Source organism: Parus major, chromosome 6 (assembly GCF_001522545.3).
Source record: "Parus major isolate Abel chromosome 6, Parus_major1.1, whole genome shotgun sequence".
Lineage (NCBI taxonomy): Eukaryota > Metazoa > Chordata > Aves > Passeriformes > Paridae > Parus > Parus major.
Window position 1 is genome coordinate 32,125,340 of NC_031775.1, and position 11,891 is coordinate 32,137,230.

Sequence of the window (11,891 nt, forward strand, 5' to 3'; positions counted from 1 at the left end):
CTCCTCAGGAATTCTCCAGCCCCTTCCCAGCTCCTCAGGAATTCTCCAGCCCCTTCCCAGCTCCATCCCCTGCCCTGGACATGCCCCAGTCCCTCAATGTCCTTTTTTTGTGACCCAAAGCTGCCCCAGGACTGGAGGTGCCTCCACAGTGCCCTGGGCCTCAGGACTTCCCTGGGATCCCAATTTCTCATTTTTTATGAAAGAAAGAGAACAAAACCAAACCCATGGCTTGGTGGGGACTTTTTGGCTTGTTGGGGACATTTTGGTTGGTTTGGGGACATTTGTGGGGTTTTTTTTTTGAGTTTTAACTTGGTAAGCACGTCTTGGCATGCAGTTATTCTAAGTTGGCATCGGGAAGTGTTGAAGTTAATGCTTGGTCTGCCTTTCCTTAGTTTAATAATGGAATTTTTTTATTGAAAAGATGTGACTCCAGGATGTTAACTGGCTTGTGTTGGGTTTTCATCTCAGATTTTGCAGTCTGAAAAGTGAATAACTAATAAATGGTGGGGGAAATGTATGTGGATATACAGACAGGCCAGGGATCCAATCCTGTCCTGAGTTTTTCCTGAGTAAAGAACTGGAGGTGCTGGGACTTTGTACCTTTATCTGCCTGAACTGATGAGTTGAATCCTGTTTTCTTACACTCCACCTCTTAGGAATGGTGTGATCCAAAGCCTTCCCTTGCCTGGAAGGACAAAATGTGCTGCTTAGGGTGTGCTGAAAGCAAGTCTGCCTGGAAGTGAATGTAATAGGAATATTGGGAATAAACATGTTCCAAATTCAGCAGTAACTTTGTTGGAATAAATGCAGAACATTCTCAAGTTGATATTTCAGAGTGTCCAAGTTGTGCAGAGCAGCAGGAGCATTGCAAACCTTGCCTCGATGGGGGGAAACTCATGGGTAAGAAGTGAATAAGGATGAATTCCATCTTTTTTAGAGATTTTGTTCCTGTTTCACCATTCCAGGTGTTCAATTTTGGCCATTTCTGAGCCAAACAGGAACAGAGAGGCTCTGGAGGGAGCTGTGCCCTGCCCACCAAAGCCTCCTCTCCCACTTCCAGGTGGGAAACCACAGAAACCAACCCACAGCAGCTCTGCTGCATCACCACAGCAACCAGGGAAAATAAGGGCCCTTGAGGGAAAAGGAGAAGTACCAAATTTTGGTGTAGCCAAGAATTATTACTATTATTATTATTATTAGTCATTTTTTATCATTGTCTCATTGCAGACATCCGTATTCTAAAGTTTCTCAGCAACAAAACCAAAGGGCAGTGGGTGTTTCTCTAATGGTGAGGTGAAGGTGCTTGCAAACTTATATAAATAATTGAGATTAAGCCAAAAAATATAGAAGAAATGCTGTATTAATTACATAGAAAAGCTATAAAGTGCAAGATTAAGAAAAGTACATTTTAGTCCTCAATTTTGTGTACAGCCCCCATGAAAGGTGTGTATGAGGAGGGTATAAAATCACAACACCTGGAGTTTTTCTGGCAAGTTTAAAGTTTTTGGGGTGTATTTTCCAACACTGGAGGAAGTATCCATGCATCCCATCATTTCCTCCATGTGAAATCCCTGCTTTTAATATTGGGCTCATTTTGCCAGCCCTCATGGTATCAGTTCTCTCTTTATCCACAAATCTCCGAAATTGGTTTTGGTTTTGGTCTTTCTTTAATCAGGAAGTTTTTAAACTATGGGAACTCAAACCCATGTAAATAAAAATGGGGAATTTGATAATTGCAAAAGCAGCATGCTGGTGAGTCACAGCTTATTTTGCATAGAATTACCATTTCTTTTCCCTCAGAGCTGAGAAACTGAACTGTGTAAGGAAATACCATCTGATGCTGCATATGGCATTTTAATAACACCTATTTCACATGGCTTCTGCTTAGCCAAGCCCAGCAGTGTGAAACAGAGAATTGGGAAGATGGATTAGAATTTCTAATGGAAAGTCAAGTTTGCTTGGTAAGCTAGATCATGGTTCTGATTTATTTTATTTCTTTTTACTGTAGTTTTATTTATTTGAAGAGGGGTGAGTCCTGTGCAAGTGGGGAACTATTCCTTGTGGTTATTCAAACACACATCCCAACCTTTTTAGGTGTTAAAGACCCTTAAAGCTCTGATGAAGCTTTCCAAAACACCAGAATTCAGATCTGAGAGGATTGTCCAAGCCAGGTTGGACAGGGCTTGGAGCACCCTGGGATAGTGGAAGGTGTCCCTGGCCATGGCAGGATGAGCTTTAAATCCTTCCCAGCCCAAACCATTCCATGATTTTTACCCTTCCACAACTGCATTTGTACTTTATTTCAGGACTTGATGTGGTGTTTCCCACCTGTGCTGTTTAGAGGTAAATATGAACTAGTTCTAAATGGAAGATATTGTGAATTTATCTGTGGGAAAAGTACTTTTCTCACAGACACTTTAGACTTTGAGGGAACTTGCTGAAATATTTTTAGCCCTCTACATGATTTGGAAAGTTCTGCTTTCACTGGAAGTGTCTAAAAAGAGTTTCCAAGATTTACTGTGAGTTCAGGAAGATAAGAACAATCATGACTCAGGAAAACACATGAACTTTTCTCTTGAGTGTAACCTTAGCTCTGGGCTATTTTCAAGGAATATATTTTAATTGCATACATTTAATTAAACCTGCCTTTCATAAGGTGAAGAAGTTGGAATTGGCAATAAAGCCCTGACCTCTATCCCTTTCCTCCCATTATTAACTTTGGAAACCTGTGGTGGTTTTCCTCTGTTTGTTTATCCATGGCAATAACCTGACAGAGGCATCAATCAGCTCCCTATGCCTTTCCTTCCTGACAAAGTGGAGAATCTGGGTTTTTCTTTCATTAATCTGTAGAAAATGAATATTGAATTTCATCATTTTTGATCATTCAAACCTCTTCTTTTAAAAATTTCTACGTAGCAGTGGTGGAGTTTTCATCCCAGGAGGGATTTCAAGGATGTGTAGATGTGGCTCTTGGGGACATGGGGCAGTGGTGGCCTTGGCCTGGGCTTGGACTTGGTGATCTTGGAGGGCTTTTCCAACCTAAGCAATGCTGAGAAATTGAATTTGGGGATGCTCCACAATGTCCTGGAGCTGAGGGGGAATTTCTGGCTCTGCACAAGTCCCTGGCAGGAGGGGACAGCCGGGGGGGATTTGGGATCTGCTCCCAGGAACAGGGACAGGAGGAGAGGGAACGGCCTCAGGCTGGGCCAGGGGAGCCTCAGGGGGGGATATTTGGGAAAATTCCTCCCTGGAAAGGTTTCCCCAGCCCTGGCACAGCTGCCCAGGGCAGTGCTGGACTCCCCATCCCTGGAGGGATTTAAAATCCATGTGGATGTGGCACTTGGGTATGGGGGCAGAGGTGAGGTTGGATTTGATGATCTCAGAGGGCTTTTCCAGCCTTTATGATTCCATGATTCCATGAACTAAAACCTGTCTGTTTTTTCATCAGAAGTCAGAATGGCTGAAGCCAGCATTCCCAGTTGCAGTGTAGGGTAATTCCCTTCCCTGGGAGATGGAGAAGGATCCCTGGCCACACTTGCAGTGGGAAGTGACTCGGTGCTGTCTGTGACCCCAGGCTGTGGCTCGTTGGAACGAGCAGCTCCCCAAGGACACTGTCACATATGAAAAGGGTTTGAAATGACATTTGTTTCAAGAACTCTACCCAAGTTAACATCCAATCAGAATATTTCCAGCTGATCCTGAGCATTTCTGGGAATTCTCTGTGAGTTTGCAGTGGAGTCCCCAGAATCTGGGATTATCACATTAGTGATCCCCCTATAAAATAAATTTCTGAATCAGCCCTAAAGAAGACTTAAAGATCATTTTAATGCTTTTTGGCTTCAATCTCCAAGGGCTTTGCTGGGTTTGCATGGAGAATTCCAATAAATATGTATTGGCTGTATTAGCTGCATTAAACACAGGGATGGGAAAGGATTGTAATCCTTTGGTTTACAAGAAGGGAAAAGTATTACAGGCTTAGTTCTTACATTGCTGGGGGCTCCAGTGTTTCCCTAAAGTTGACAGAAATGTTGAATGTAGGAAATCCATATTTTATTTTTTTTTGCTATTTTGAGGCATTTCAGCTGATCCATTAAAAAATTCTGCCCTGTTGCAGAATTTTATATTTGATATTTTTCTTTTATTTTCTGTTCCGTAGATTTCCCTGAAGTTGCTCACAATTAAAATAATATAATGAAGTAATTTCAATGTGGTCACAATGAAATAATTTGAGTACAGGATATTTACCCTGTGTGGGCTGCAGAGCTGTTCTGTAGTGCAAATGAATATGGAATATTGGTTTTTCCTGCTCCAGATAGGTTCACTTTCCTTGGAAAGCAACAGATTTCCTGAATCAAAGGTTTTTCCTTGTTTCAAGTGGAATCTCTTCCTCTTCCCCATCTTTCATTGGTGCCTTGCTTCTCCTGTATGTATTCTGCTTTATTACCAAATAAAATGGGCTCACTTTCAGCTAAACAATATTCTTCATGTTGATTAAAAGGAATTAAAGATTACAGCAGTAGAAAGGCAAATAAAAATCCTGGAAGTGTGTCAGAAACAATTGTCAAGACATCACAATAGTGTCCTTTGACAGTTATTTATATAGAAAATTTACTGTTTTCTAAGTAGTTTTCATTTTGAGGAAGAAATGAGCCATAAAGTTCTGATTTCACATCTGTGTGTGCATTTTAGAAATGACATGGGAATGTTCTCCTTTTCCAGATTTTTTTTTTGAGGTCTTTTCATGGTCTTGTTTTGATGTTGGGTCAAAACTTTGGTGCTCTGGATTGAATCATGGAGGTTGGAAGGGACCTTAAACCCCGTCCCAGTCCAACCCCAGCCATGGCAGGGACACCTCCCACTGTCCCAATGTCCAGCCTGGCCTTGGGCACTGCCAGGGATCCAGGGGCAGCCCCAGCTGCTCTGGGCACCTGTGCCAGGGCCTGCCCACCCTGCCAGGAAAAGAATTTTTTGGGATTAATTTTGTGGCTTTGAACCACTAATCCCTGCCTTTTGAGGCGTTGGAATTACTGAAGTGCTAAATTTTTGCTTGGAATAATCTGTTTAGCTGCTCAAATGCCAAGAGAGCTAAATTAAGCTGAAAATTAGTCATTTATCTCCCCCAAACTGTTAGAACCAAGTGCCATGGATTCACTTTTGGGAGAGGGATCGAAGCTTCACTTGAGCAGGTCAGTGTGTGGATCTCATTGTTATTCAGCTGACGGAGCCAACAGGATATAAATATCCAGGAAGGAAAACAGAAGGTCAAGTGTAAACCTCTCACATCAAAGGAGGCCATTCAGCATCTCCCAACCTTCACTCTGCTGCTCTCCAAGGAGAAAAACATTTTTTTTTCTCTTTCATAATGCAAATAAACCAACCTAAACCCAAAATCTGTCAGTCTAGTGGGGCTAGGAATAGTAAAAGGTGGGAGTTGGGAAATGTGTGTGTGGAGTGTCAGGGATGCAGGGGTGGTGCAGCCCAGGGGCAGGAGCAGTGACTGGCACTGAATCCTTGTGCCACGTTTTCCTGGGAAGGGTTTTTGAGCTGTCCCCTGCTGCAGCTGGAAATGTGAGTGAGAATGTGCCGTGTTTAAATGGGCTTTTTCCCCCTGCAGATCATATTTCCAGGGAAACTCAAAATGTTGTGACACTCGGCGAATTAGAACTGCAGCGGAAAGAGTTTATTTTCTAAATATAGTGCTGGTATTTAATTTATCATTCTCTCCTCTTCTTTGGGGCAAGAAAAGCTCCCTCTCCTCGAGTTTCTGAGCTGCTGAATCTGACTACGGAGTGTGTGGGCAGCAGTGGAAGTCGTTTGTAGGTTTGCGGGTTGTACATGAGTTTTCCAAGCTGTTCTCCTACCCTGCTCAAATCCCGTGGGATCCTCAGCCTGGGCTCTGGAGCAGGGCCCCATGTGCCAGCAGCAAACTGGGAGAGGGCTGGGAAATTTGGTATTAGACCTGGATCTGCAGGAAGCTGGAGAATCCCAATGGGAATGTGCTAAATCCTGCTTTTGGGGAGGAATCCTACCTGCAATGATATCCCTGAACATTGAAATCTGCTCTAGGACTCAGCTTGGGAAAGCAAGACTAACTTTATAGAGGTTTGGCTCTAACCCTGTGTCCTGCATTAGTGCTTTAAACCTATTTTTTTTTTAACAGGATCTCTTACAGAAATGATTTGGCATTTCAGGTTTGGCTGTGTGTATGCAAATATTCCTGATGGCTCTTCCTTGGCTTTCTTGTTGGTAGATTGATGCATTTCAGACAATTTGCATCCCTTGGCATAATCTTATGCTTTCTGAAGGTGTAACCTCATAGGCTGAAACATTGAATGGTTAAAAGTAAGAGGTGACAAATCAACATTTTGGAAAGAGGCCTAAAACAGATGAAACTCCGATGATCCAAAGAATATGAATCTGGAAAAGGCTGTGCAGTTAACTCATTGTTTTATGAGAGCATTTCCACAGTTGTGAGGCCCCTGATGCCAAATCAGGTCTCCCAAACCCAACATTTATGGCACAGATGAGGTTTTGAGCAGCAGTAACGTGGATTCTTGTGCTCAGCCTGGAGAAGAGAAGGTTGTGTGGAGACCTCACAGCACCTGCCAGGATCTGAAGGCAGCACAAGGAAGTCAGGGAGAGACTTTTCACTGGGAATTTTAGTGATGGGACAAAGAGTAATGGGTTCAAAATGAAAGAGGAGAAATTTAGGTGAGATATTGGGAAGAAATGGGCAGGCCCTGGCACAGGTGCCCAGAGCAGCTGGGGCTGCCCCTGGATCCCTGGCAGTGCCCAAGGCCAGGCTGGACATTGGGGCTGGAGCAGCTGGAACAGGGGAAGGTGTCCCTGCCACGACACTGGGTGATTTTAAGGTCCCTCCCAACCCAAACAATTCCATAATTCCATAACTCTGAGGGTGGTGCCTGTTGTCCTTTGGGGAAGGAAAACCAAGCCACAGCCAAGGGACAAAATTGTGTCCAGGGCCAGGCTGGACACTGGGGCTTGGAGCAGATAGAGGAAGGTGTCCCTGATCATGGCAGGGTAATGCAGGTAATCCTTAACACCCCTTCCAGCCCAAACCATTTCAGGATTCTATTTCCTTTAAGGTTTTCACAACTCAAAGCTGACCAGAGAATTTCAATACTGAAGGTTGCTCTTTATATTGGGGTGTGACTGAAGAAAGAAAAGCCCTGCTGCAGTTATTTAGCAGCTCCATCAGAATGAAATCAATCCTGCCCTTGGCATGATCTGATGATGCATATTCTGCAAAGATGCAGCAGCTCCACCACAGAGAGATTCCTGTGTTTGGAGTCAGTGGCACAGATTTTGGGGAAGGCAGGAAAGTCATTGACCTAAATACGTGTTTGTCTGAGAACTACTCCATTAAAGGAGGGCTTTAATCTTAATTTTAGTCCTCACAACCAGCAGCAGGTTTGGAGATCTCCAAGGTTACAGGACTCAGTAAATTGGCACGGATTTTCTGTGCTTTATTCTGTGTTTATGGCACAGTTTCAGTTTATCACTGGTTTGATTGTTTATTTTAGTGGGATTTAATGTGAAGGTATGGTGATGTTGGACTGATACCATACTTTTCTTTAGTTTTTCATTAGTAGTTTGGTGGTTTTTTTGGCTGTAACAATTCAGATTTCCTTAACACTCAAAAGCACCACGTACTGGAACATTTTTCATTACTCATGGATGCTGTCAATAATTTCTCCACGCTGTGAACACAGACTTCTTGTTTTCTGCTGTTCTCACGTTTGGCATCTCTAATGCACTAAAGTGCCTGCAAACATCCTCTCTGGGGTGTATTTTAGATTTTTTTCCACTTGAACTCCCTTGCAGCTGCCTGCCAGCCTCTCTGCAGTGTTACCTGCCCATCCCCAGAGACCCCCGAGGCTGCTGCTTGTGCTTTGGAGAAGAACTGGTGATCAGGGAGTTGAGGCAGAGTGTGCAAAACCCTCATTTCTTCTGCAAAATCACAGCACCCAAAATCTGGGCTATCATCTGGGGCACTCCATCCTTGCCTGTTCCTTCCCTGAGCTCTTTGTCACACTGGCTTAGCTTTAGGCTGTTGGTAGTAAAGAAATTGTCAGCACAAAAATCAAATTCAAGAAGTTTTGTCAAATTTTACTCCCTGTGAAGATTTTCCCAGGTATCAAGGATGATCAGAGGTTTATTTGGGAGGCAGAAGAATTTGTATTTCAGTGAGAGAACCGAGTGGAAAGGAGCAGAGGACTGGGCAAGGCAGAAACTCTGCATCCTCTCATCCTGCAGAGGTGTGGAGGGGTATTTTTGGGGACAGAAGTTTTGTGCTGCCACATCAAGGAGAAAAAGGAAAAACCACATTTTAAGGGAACTTTTCTGTGAACTTGCTGAAGAAACCATCAGCTTGCTGTGCTCTCACATAGCAGGAGGCCCAACCCTAATTTTTGCAACCCTAATAACTATTTCTGCCAATACAGCTTGTGTTTTACTGCTCAGCTTTGTTCTAATTAATTACTAATTGTTCAGTTCCTGCAGATCAGAGCCTGAGGCTGTTGTCATTGACAGCTGGGATGCTCAGGTGGTGATTACTGGGTTTTTAGATAGGAAAAAAACAAAGTTTAATCATGTTCCACTAATGAAATTTATGTTTTCATTCAGAAGGAAAAAAACAGACTTTAGATAGAAGTTAGGGAAGAATTCCCTGTTTGTTTCTTGGTTCTTCAACCTTTTCCTGCCTGAAATGTGCAGCACTGGGGCAATTTAATTATTGAAGGCAAATGGATTTCACTGAGTTTATCTCACAGCTGAGAATGGAAATATTTTTCTAAATAATGGAGTTTAAGGTTTCCAGTTTTCACTTAAGATACTTGGGGTAAGACAGGCAGGGGCATCATTACACACTTGGAATTTCTGCATTAAATTATGGAATGGTTTGGGTGGGAAGGGACCTTGGAATCAGGGACACCTTCCACTACCCCAGGCTGCTCCAAGCTCCATCCAACCTGGCCTGGGACAACTTTTCCCTCAAAATACATTTTAAAAAAACATTAAAATGCTGTAATTTGATATTTATTGATCAGATAGGTCTTGCTTGAGAACAATAGCACAAAAATCATTGGTCTTCCTACTATTTTAATTACCAAGAAAATGAGTTATCATTTCTAAAAGAACATCAAAATAGATGGCACCTTACCCTGTGTGTGATGTGTGGCTCTGGTTGTGTTTTGTCACTGCTTTTTGTGACAACAGGATAACGGAAATGCCACCTCTGTGTTTATTCCAAAGGGAAATTCCCTTTTCCCCCAGCCTGGTAGCTCTGCTGGGAGTGGATGTGCAACACCAGATTCCTCAGCAGGGGCTCAGTGTGGAAATCAAAGGATTTTTTCAGCCGTGGTTGTCAGAGAACCCAATGAGCTGATGCTCCAGAAACTCTGGAAAAAAAGAATAATGGGATGTCTGTCATATCTCTGTATCAAATATAGGCACAAAAATAGAGAGACCCTTTTAATAGGGGGAAAAAAGGCAATTCTGCTGTATTTTAGAAGCTTCTGATCGATATTGCAACAATTCTATTGCCCAGCCAGAGCAGTGGTGTGCTTGGTGGTGAACTAATCAAAAAATATACAACTGCAAGCCTTCAGTTTTGTTTTGAGCCATTTCCTGAACTAGAATAATGAAAAAGCATAAAACTGGAAGGATTATTTGTGAGAAGATTGCTGCCCTGCTTAGAGAGCACAGCCCTGGATTGGCAGAGATGAGGTTTGCATGGGGGAGCCTGGCAGGGGAAAGGGCCAGACTTGGAGTTGGGAATTAACACCAAAAAACTCAGTGGGGCAAGAGGAATCACTGGAGAGTAATTTTTTTCCAGGTTTTGTTTGTCTGGGTTTTTTTAAATCTCATTTTGATGGTCTTTGTAACATTTCCCAAACTTTCATTCTGTACCTTGGATGTGCTGCTGCTGTGATTTATTGGATTTCTGTCTGGATTGGTTACGTGGTCCCAAAGAGCAAGGGAGGTGCTTAATGGTTTGTTGGGGCTGTGTGTGTTCTTTTATTGGGGAGTTTGATCTGTTTGATTTTAGGTTTTGTTTTCCCTCACTTGAATTCTTCCTGTTTGATCAGGGAATCTTCAGGCTGAGGTGTAATCCAGGGATGTGCACACAAAGTGGGACAGGGAACAGAGGTGCATGAGAGATGCTCAGACTTTGGATTTCACCTCAGAGAAAATCCCAGGAAGGTTTGGGATGGAAGGAGCTTAAAATCCCCTCCCAGTGCCACCCCAGCCATGGCAGGGACATCTTCCCCTGTCCCAGCTGCTCCAGCCCCAATGTCCAGCCTGGCCTTGGGCACTGCCAGGGATCCAGGGGCAGCCCCAGCTGCTCTGGGAATTCCATCCCAGCCCTTCCCCACCCTGCCAGGAACAATCCCTGCCCAAAATCCCATCCAGCCCTGCCCTCTGGGAAACCATTCCAAGTGGAAAGCTGAGTTGGCTTTGGTGAGAGCTGTGGGAAGAGCCCCCAGTTCCAGCTAGGATCTGAAGGGGTGACAAATCATTTTTCAAAGCTCCCCAGGAGCCTTTGCAGTATGAATGTCATTGCTTCGAGGAATGAGCAGGAATCTGTCAGTTCCTAGGGCTGTGAACGTGAGCTGTTGATGATGATGGATGAGAGGGAGCTCAGGGAAAGGACATCTCTGGTGGTGAAGCTGTCAATGGTTTTGTGTCTGTTACCAGTGCAGCCATCAGGGATCATTATCTTTTTGGGTAGATTTTAGCCCAGCTCTATCTTTGGTGTCAGAATCATTTACCTGAAATGGTGTTTAGCTGTCGTGTGATTTGCAGGTGATACTGAGCAACATTTTTAAATTTTCAGCTTGATTTTTTTAAGCTTTATTTTGCCAGAGGTGGCACCAACTAAAACTTGAGAAATGCCTTATTGATTTTTCTGAGCTGAATATAAAACTATTTTTAAAGCTTATTGTTTATATCATGCAGCTTGTGCTAAAGAGGGAATGGAGTGCAGGTGTTTTAAATGGAGATTCCAACACTGCAGTTGGAGGTTATGGCCACCATGATGAATTCTGAGTGGAATGCAGGTGTTCTAAAAGGAGATAGCAATATTTAAGTCCTGCCTTCCAGCCCTGCCCCTTCATTTTCCAGCTGGTTTTTGGCTGTTGGGTCTCCCAGTACCACATGTCTTAGGTAGGATTAATCTCCAAAATGATTACAGTAATTTGATTTTTCTCTTTCAATATATTTCCATTTCTCCAAATCCAGGGCAAACTAAAAGTTTGAGAAGTCTTCAGACTTTAAAAGATGCTCCAAAAACTCGGCTCAGACTGACACTGTTTTATTGGGTTTTCTTGAATTTTCCCAGCCTGAGAGTAATCTGAGCTGAAATGATGGAGAATTTAATGCAGTTCCCTAGAGGTGTGGTGAATGCCCTCAAAATCTAAACTAGAGGAGGGGGTGGCAGTTCTTGCTGCATTTATTCTTCCCCCAACTGCTGCAGAAGCATTGTTACTGAAGTAATTTTTCTCTCCAGTGGCTTTTCCAGCATGTGTCAGCATTTTCCTCTTGGGGTTTTGTTGTTGATGTTGTTCCTCTTTTATGACAGGAATTCTTCTCCAGGCTTGAGCAAAGAAAAAAAATCTCCCCCCTTGCCAGGAACCCCCAGCCCTGTGTTATGTGTGAAAAGTTGCAGATGGTTTATTCAGAGGGGATTTGATTTTCTCATTTCAGACCAAGGGCTTGTGTTTGTGCTTTCAGCATTGTGTGTGAATCCCTGGGATGCAGGGTTGGGGGATCCCTGGGATGCAGGGTTGGGGGATCCCTGGGATGCAGGGAAGATCCCAGGGATGCAGGGTGGGGGGATCCCTGGGATGCAGGGAAGATCCCAGGGATGC

At 43.6% G+C, this 11,891-nt stretch overlaps 1 protein-coding gene across 1 annotated transcript in view; it reads left to right on the forward strand.

Annotated features, from left to right (window-relative positions):
- PTPRE (protein tyrosine phosphatase receptor type E) overlaps positions 1 to 11,891 on the forward strand; it is a 77,735-nt gene that overhangs the window by 22,170 nt on the left and 43,674 nt on the right. The window lies entirely within an intron of this gene.